The sequence below is a fragment of the Propithecus coquereli genome, unplaced genomic scaffold, assembly GCF_000956105.1.
Source record: "Propithecus coquereli isolate 6110/MARCELLA unplaced genomic scaffold, Pcoq_1.0 Scaffold26, whole genome shotgun sequence".
Lineage (NCBI taxonomy): Eukaryota > Metazoa > Chordata > Mammalia > Primates > Indriidae > Propithecus > Propithecus coquereli.
Genome location: NW_012148174.1, coordinates 3180191 through 3187714, shown reverse-complemented (window position 1 = coordinate 3187714; position 7524 = coordinate 3180191). Strand labels below are relative to the sequence as shown.

Below are 7524 nucleotides of genomic sequence, written 5' to 3'. Positions count from 1 at the left end.
ATACTATACCCAGCAAATCTGTCCTTCAAAAATGAAGGAAGATAAAGAGTTTCCCAGACAAATAAAAGCTGTGACAATGCATCACCACTAGACTTGTCTTACAAGAAATACTGATGGGAGTTCTTCAAGTAGAAATGAAAGAACACTAACAACATAAGAGCATATGAAAGTGTAAAACTCACTGAAAAGGTAAGAATATAGTTAAGTTCAGAATACTCTGATATTGTAATGGTGATACATAAATTACTGTTAACTCTAGAATAAAAGTTAAAAGAAAAAGTATTAAAAATTAGTATAGCTACAATAATTTGTTAATGAATACAACATAGCTAAAAGATGAAAATTGTGACATCAAATACATAAAATGTGGGAGGAGGAGAAGCTGAAGTGTGGAGTTTTTGTGTATGGTCAAAGTTAAATTGTTACCAGCTTAAAATAGACTGTTATAACTATATCATACTTCATGGAAGCCTCATGACAACCACAAAGAAAAAAAAACTGTAGTAGATACACAAAATATAAAGAGACCATTACAATATAAAAAGTATTTAGAGAGAGCACACTAGATATTTTAAATCAATATTCTTACTGGCTAAACTTGTAATAGAAATAGAAATCAATTGAGCAAAAACTATATGCTAGTTTTGAGATAAGTAAATATGTAAGATATAGAGAACTGATTCAACCAAGAGGAGGATTGAGTATTCAACAAATATTGAAGGTTTAAGGCTGTCAGTAAGTAAAAAATATGGAAAAGTAAATTTGGCATGCTTGATCTTTGCAATGGAAAGAAATAAACATCAGAAGGGATCATTGGAGCAGTCATGGGTCTTTTGACACAAAATCATAGTAAACTTGCCCAATTCTTTTAGGAAAAAATAAGGCAATATGCAGAGCACAATCTTCTTATTGCAAAGAATCCAGGGTTGAGTTCTTTATCCAAGTTCAATGTCACATTTCCCTCATCCATTGGATAATACAATAAAAAATGGCACCAAAAGAAACCATTTAATAGTCCATTTTGTGCCGCCCATTATAGAAACCATGAGGTTATCTGTGTGACAGACACAGAGATGTGCTATCCAGATACTCCTTTCAAGGAGGAACTTGCTGCCTCCTGTTCAGTTCTTTCCTGGAGCTTTCAAGCCTCTTTGCAGGAAGTAACACCCTTCCTAGGGCAACCTGACTAAGCAAGGTGGGGGTACAAAGGCCCACCTATGTCAGCCCATTGCAGGACACTCAGGTGGGATGCTTGAACCAGAGTTCCTCACCGAGTTGGCCAAGGTATATTTGGGCTAGCATTGCAGTCTGACTGCTTCCTTTTGCCCCATCTTTCTTCCTCTCTTTTCCTTTTACCCTAACAAATATCTTACACCCCAAGCTCCTTCTCAGCATCTTCTTTAGAGAACCCAACCTGTAACATTTAGATTTAGAAGAACCTCAGAGGTTTAGTCAGACCTTCCACTCAACCACAACAGTTCATGGTACCTCAAAGCAGCATCAACACAGTTTGACGTGATGGAAAGGGTGCTGACTTTGCAAGCTACACATTCCTGCTCTCTAATCCCACCTCTTACCTTTAATAGGCAATTTGAACTTGGACAAAGTACATAAACCCTGTAAACCCTGACTTCTTATCTATTAAATGAGCATAATATTTACTGCAAATAATGGTTGTGAAGAATTCATTTTAAATATTGTTTATAAAATGCTTTGCGTGGCACCTGGCTCATAGCAGAGGTGCAGTAATTGTCAGCCCCATTCCCTTCCAATACTAGAAAATAAAGAAAAAAAGAAAAAATACTGAATAATTTACAAACATAAATCTACTTCGGAAAAAGAAAACCTGGGAAAGTTTGGAGATTTTGATAAAAGTTGGGTTTCTTTGTTGATATGTTCATGTTATGTTGATAATACAATGAAAAAATTTTTTGGATGGTAAGTTTATAAACCTAGTTAATAAAATAGCCAGAGGCAGCAGAAAAACAGTGGAGTAGGGGGCACAGGAGGTAGGGGGAAGATCTGAAAGTAACTCCTAAAGCAGTTGTGCCAAGAATCTTGGCCTCTCTCCCACACATATATTGGATCTACTGACTCTCCTTCGTATTTGAATCTTACAATAAGGAATCTCTAGAATACTGCTAGTCTGAAATGGGCTATACCCATAACTGAGTAGTAAGCATAGCTGCAGAAAAGGATTGTGGTAGGTTATAAGAGGAAGCAAATTCAAGGAGGGGACTTGGTAACTCTGGGAAAGTATAATAAAAAAAATTGGTTATGAAATTCAGCATCAAGTTTTCCTACATCGAATAGTGTCTTCTATGCAGCTCTCTATGTACATGACATCAGTGCACATAAGCTTTGCCAACTGGATGAAAACTATCAGGCAGAGTCACTAGCTTTCAAAGTGCAGGACTTGGTTCAACTTGGAAGGCGCAGTGTCTGCTGCGTCTTCAGGTCTCCAGGCACCTTGGAAGCTGTTCGTGGCACAGAGGAAAGTGTAGGAGCATTTCAGTTTTTATCCCTAGTACAAAATGTTATTGCAGCCCCACGGCTCCTAAGGAACGAAGCTAATGTCAAAGATTTAAAGCCTTCTCACATTAGTGATGTCAGCACAAAATGGCCATCCTCTCTGAATAATTTATCTTCCTACTGCATAATTTTCTTATCCTTTTTTCTACATTTTGGCTTTTTACTGTAGATGAGGAGGTAAATGGCTGTTAGTCTCCGACAAAACCTGTGGAGCATCCTTCCCATCAATCAATTAAAAAACACTTACCTTACATTCAACATGATTTATTTCTTGTTAATACAATTGTCTCACTATATCCTTCTATTATTATACCCTTAATTCCATTAGCCATTCACTTAATGCTTGCTTTAAAGCTGACCCCCAAAAGAGCTTGAAAGAGAGAGGGAAGTCCGTCTAATCGTGGCATTGCCAATAAAATTCTGGAAGCTCTTTTCCTAAAGCCTTGTAGGTCACGGAAAAGATAGGTCACAGAATGTATCCTGCCCGAGAAGCATAGAGCAATCTCTCATTTATTTGCTCTGATGGATATAGCTTGATGGTTTAAAAATCCTTAAGAGCTCTTATCTTAAAAGTCAACACGATAGGTTCACCAAGTGGAATCCTACACATTGCATGGGGATGGATGAGACTTCTCCAAGTTTTCCTTAAATAAATTTAAAAAGAGAAACAAAGAGAAAACCATTTGTATTATTTGAAGATTAATGGCTCGCTTGTTTTGGGGTGGAGCAAAAGGTTAACCTCTTAAACAGTTAAGTGACACAAAGAAATTGTAGTATTATTTCTCGTAGTGGTGGAGTTACATGTTCTCTAGCAAATTTCCTCCATTTGGGTTGAAGTCTAAAAGCTATAAAAAGAAACCCTTATACTGTACTTTTAAAATTATACGTTGTACGGCTGTTACGATTTTTCTGTGAGAACATATGCTTTATTAAATTTAATTATATGAATGTCTTCATACAATATATAAGCACATATATTTTTATATCAATGCACATTGGATTAGGTCATATGTAGCAGACTACATATGCCTTGCTTAATTGCCATTTCTCTCTGCTTTTTGGCTAATAGAAACCCGATTTTATTCAGGTGTCTACCCTGCAAAGATGGGGATTTCATCCACAGCCTAAGGGAAAATCTGACCAGTAAAATAAGTTCTAGAAATTTGATAGCCCTTGTTGGTCATTAATGTTAGGGCAGGCTTCTGGGATAAGTTTCTTCATTTCTAAAAATAATTATAAAACATGGACATGTTCATGATGACTTATGATGCCTGGGGTCTTGATCGTGGTCTTGTGACCTTGGAGGAAATAGCTAAGGACAAAGCCAACATCCTAGGGATGACAGAATAGAAAGACAGATGGTATCTCTTTCTTTGATAACAATTTATCCCTGGAATTAATCAAACTGGCACAATCCTACTTCAGTGCTTTGTCACCCATTTCCCTCTTGCACATTGAAACAGCATACGGTGGAATAATTGTGTATTTTGAAGTTGAATTTCCAAGTTTAAGTTCTATATTTCTTACTAGCAGTATTACCCTTGGTAATATACATGAAGATTTTGAGCCTCAGTTTACTCATTTGTAAAAAAAATATAACATTAGCCTTTCTCATAGAAAAGTTCTGAAGATAAAATAACATTTGTAAAAAGCATTTTGTATATTTCTATAAGTGTCTCTTCCTATAAGGGCACTAATCCCATTGTGAGGGCCCCATCCTCGTGACCTCACCCAAACCTAACTACCTCCAAAGGCCCCGTCCCCAAATACTGCCACATCAGGGGTAAGGGACTCAACATATAAAGTTCAGGGTCTGAGGGAACAGAATCAGTCTATAGTAGGCACCAAAGTGGAAAACAGTACGACAGAATGCAATGCCTATTTTTGTTTTGTCTTATTAGCTCTCTCATTCTTTGTTTTCACCAAATTCCCATAATTATATTCCTCAAAAGATAAGATGAAATTCAGAAACAGCCATGTTAGTTGAAGGTACAAAATAAACCCCATTGTGATGATCTTGAATGTTGAGAACCATCACATGGTTAATAAGAGATAAACTCTACACAAGCTTCTCTTTTCAACTCTGTTCGTATAACCACCTACGGGCTTTTATTAAGTCTTTCTAGCAGCTTAAAAGAACAGCAATGTGGGGAAAAAAATTGTGTTTTGTATAGTCTGCCCCACAAGCTTTAAAGTTACAGAAATTCTATTCACAGTGGGGGACTCTGAAAGCCTTTTCAGAGGTATGTTTGTGCTGCCCTTCCAAAGAGAAAAAGTAAGACTCCTAGCCTGGTGGTTCCTCTCCTCACTCTGAGAGATGAAAGACACTTCCTTTGTCTCTGATTATAACATTTAAACCTAGAGGGCTGGCCACGGAATTCTATGCATCATTTAGAACTTTGATCCTAAGCTAAATTCACAGAAAAAAAAAATGCTTCTGTCAGTCTGGAGTTGCTGGTGACAAGGAAGAATACTGATTAGGGGTGGTAACAGAGTTCTGGTTCAGCTCCTCCTCCTGGAAGGCTCCACCCCAGTCTTTCTAAATTTCAGTTACCTTCTGTGCTGCTAAAGATTCTGGCCAAATAAAAGAATGATTTTTCTAAAACCAAATCTAAAGTGTGAGTAGATGATAGTTTGTAGTGTTTACACATTGTCCTTTGACATTTTGAATTTCTAACAGGAGCTTTCTCTCTGGTTGTCTAGTGGTGTTTGAAGCAAGGAGATGAGCAGTGATGTTCAATCTGTTCTTGGTGATATCACAGACCGAGTTTGATTGTTACATTGCATGATCCACATTGAGTATTACTTTAAATGTTCTGGATTTTGCAATCATTTAATGTCTCATCCAGGTAAACTTAAACTAGCCTTCTTAGATTCAAATCCTGGCTCTCCTTTATTTGTTCAACGGGTCAACCTCACTGTGTCTCAGTTTGCTCAGCTGTAGAATGGGGCTAAAACAGAACCCACTTCATAGGGTTGCTGTGACAACTAAGCACTTAGACCAATGCCTACCTACCTCATAGTAAACCCTGGGTAAGCTTTAGCTATTATTATTATTCATCATACTAAGCATACCCAATGTCTCCTTTAGTAGCATCTCAATGCACTAGTGGTACCTAGATTTTTTAAAAAAAGAAAGAATTATGGAATTCAGCACAATTTATTGAATTCCTGTTTCCATCGTCCTAATATATTTTGATAACTTGTACATGTTCAAAAAAATTTTAGTGAAAACCCAATTTACACAGTTAATTTATATATTCAACACCTGATTTTCTACTGGCAAATACAGTCCAAAAAACAATTTTAGTTGTTTTTGTATGTACCACCTGGCATAGACAATATGTATGTATGTATTTATAAAAGTACAATAAAATAAAATCACCCATAATCACATCCCTAATCTTCCCTTCAATTCTAAAGTCTGAGTAACCCCTTTAAAAAGTTTGGTGTCAGATCTTATGAAATGTTTCCATACAGACATAGCTAGACACACACACACCATATGGAGAGAGATACATATATTATCTATGCATATGTTTACAATAGGGGACTATGCTGTACACACTAGTTTGCAACTTTTGAAAGTCATACTGTAATAAATCCACCTACACTAATGTCTTTGCACACTTCTATTATTTCTATAGGAATTGCTAGGTCAAGCACATATTTTTTAATATCAGATTTTCACTATAATTTTTAGTATCAGTCTCACATGACAGGAATGAAATACTGACCTGGAGCATGTGGTTGGCCATCTCTTCTCTAAAAAGGAAGAAATAAATCCCTTCATGCTTTGCACACTGACATGCATTTTCCTGGGAGGGAAAAAGAAAATGCTGCCTTCCTTTGCCCTATTTTCCATTAAGACTTAAAGCTTGGACCAAGGCAACAACAACTTTTTCTTTGGAAGATAAAAACCACATGATAAAGCAAATCAATGAGTGCATGCAAGAGTGGCAATGAAAATGGTAGTTTGGGCTGAGAAAGAACGGTTATTGATGAGCTGCAGGGAGAGCAGCAGTTTGGTCTTTCTGCTCACCTGGTTGTGAAGACAGCCAAGTTGTGAGGTTAAATTGAAGTTGGTAAATACACAATTATTCAGCTTGTGTCTCGGTAATAAATGTGTCTCTAGGCAGTGAACCTGCCAGTCCTCAGAGTACCACTTTGCTGATTAAGGAGATAAAAAGAGGATATTGTGGACAGGGTCATTTCAAGAGTAATGAATCCTTATTCTGTCACTGTACTTTGCCGACAGGGAGAAGTTTAACGGGGATGAGGCATCCTGGAACATCCAGGTGGCAACATGGCGTAGGGCAAATCAGAGATGACTATTTCTAGGCCATGAAACACCAGCAGGATCTATGATGGCTGAGAAATGACAATATTGGTGAATTAAGTACATCTCAGGGAGAAGCCTTATTAAATTAGCCTAATACCTTATTGCATGATCAATAACAATGTACTTATTTTGTACTATGGCCTTGAGTGACTTTTCATTAGGAATTTAAATGACCTTAGAAAGCTACTGAGTATCAATTTAGAATCCTTTCAGGAGATATTAGCCTGGCCTCAGAGCAAAAAATGAGTGAAAATGCAGCTCATTATTTAAGTCAGAAAGAGAATGTCAAAAAACATTTTGCCTTGGCATGGAGGGAGATAGTTCAAGGTATGTATCCAGCCAAAGGAGACTGCTTTGGTTTTTGGATTCCCAGCTACAGAATGAAATAGATCGAGAAAGTGTTTGTAGTCCCAACTGATATTAACCCAGATAACTACTGAGATACAGAAGGTTGTGAGATTGGAAATGACGGACCTATTGCTTCAAAGTAAACGCATCAGTGCATTGCGGTATTCTGCCCCTGCTCACCCACACTCCCTTAGATTCCTTTACCATTTCCACGCTCACAGGTTCTAGGTGGGTTTTCTCTCCCAACAGCCAGCACCTGCTGCCTTCAAACCGCCAGAAGAAATATTTCGGGCAACCCTAAG

General features: G+C 37.4%; 1 long non-coding RNA gene across 1 annotated transcript; it reads left to right on the top strand.

Moving 5' to 3' along the window:
* The first annotated feature begins 1039 nt into the window (after window positions 1-1039).
* Window positions 1040-6975, top strand: LOC105812687. The gene is made up of 2 exons (XR_001137623.1): window positions 1040-1201; window positions 6791-6975. It is a non-coding gene; the product is annotated as an uncharacterized LOC105812687 (long non-coding RNA).
* Window positions 6976-7524: the final 549 nt, after the last annotated feature.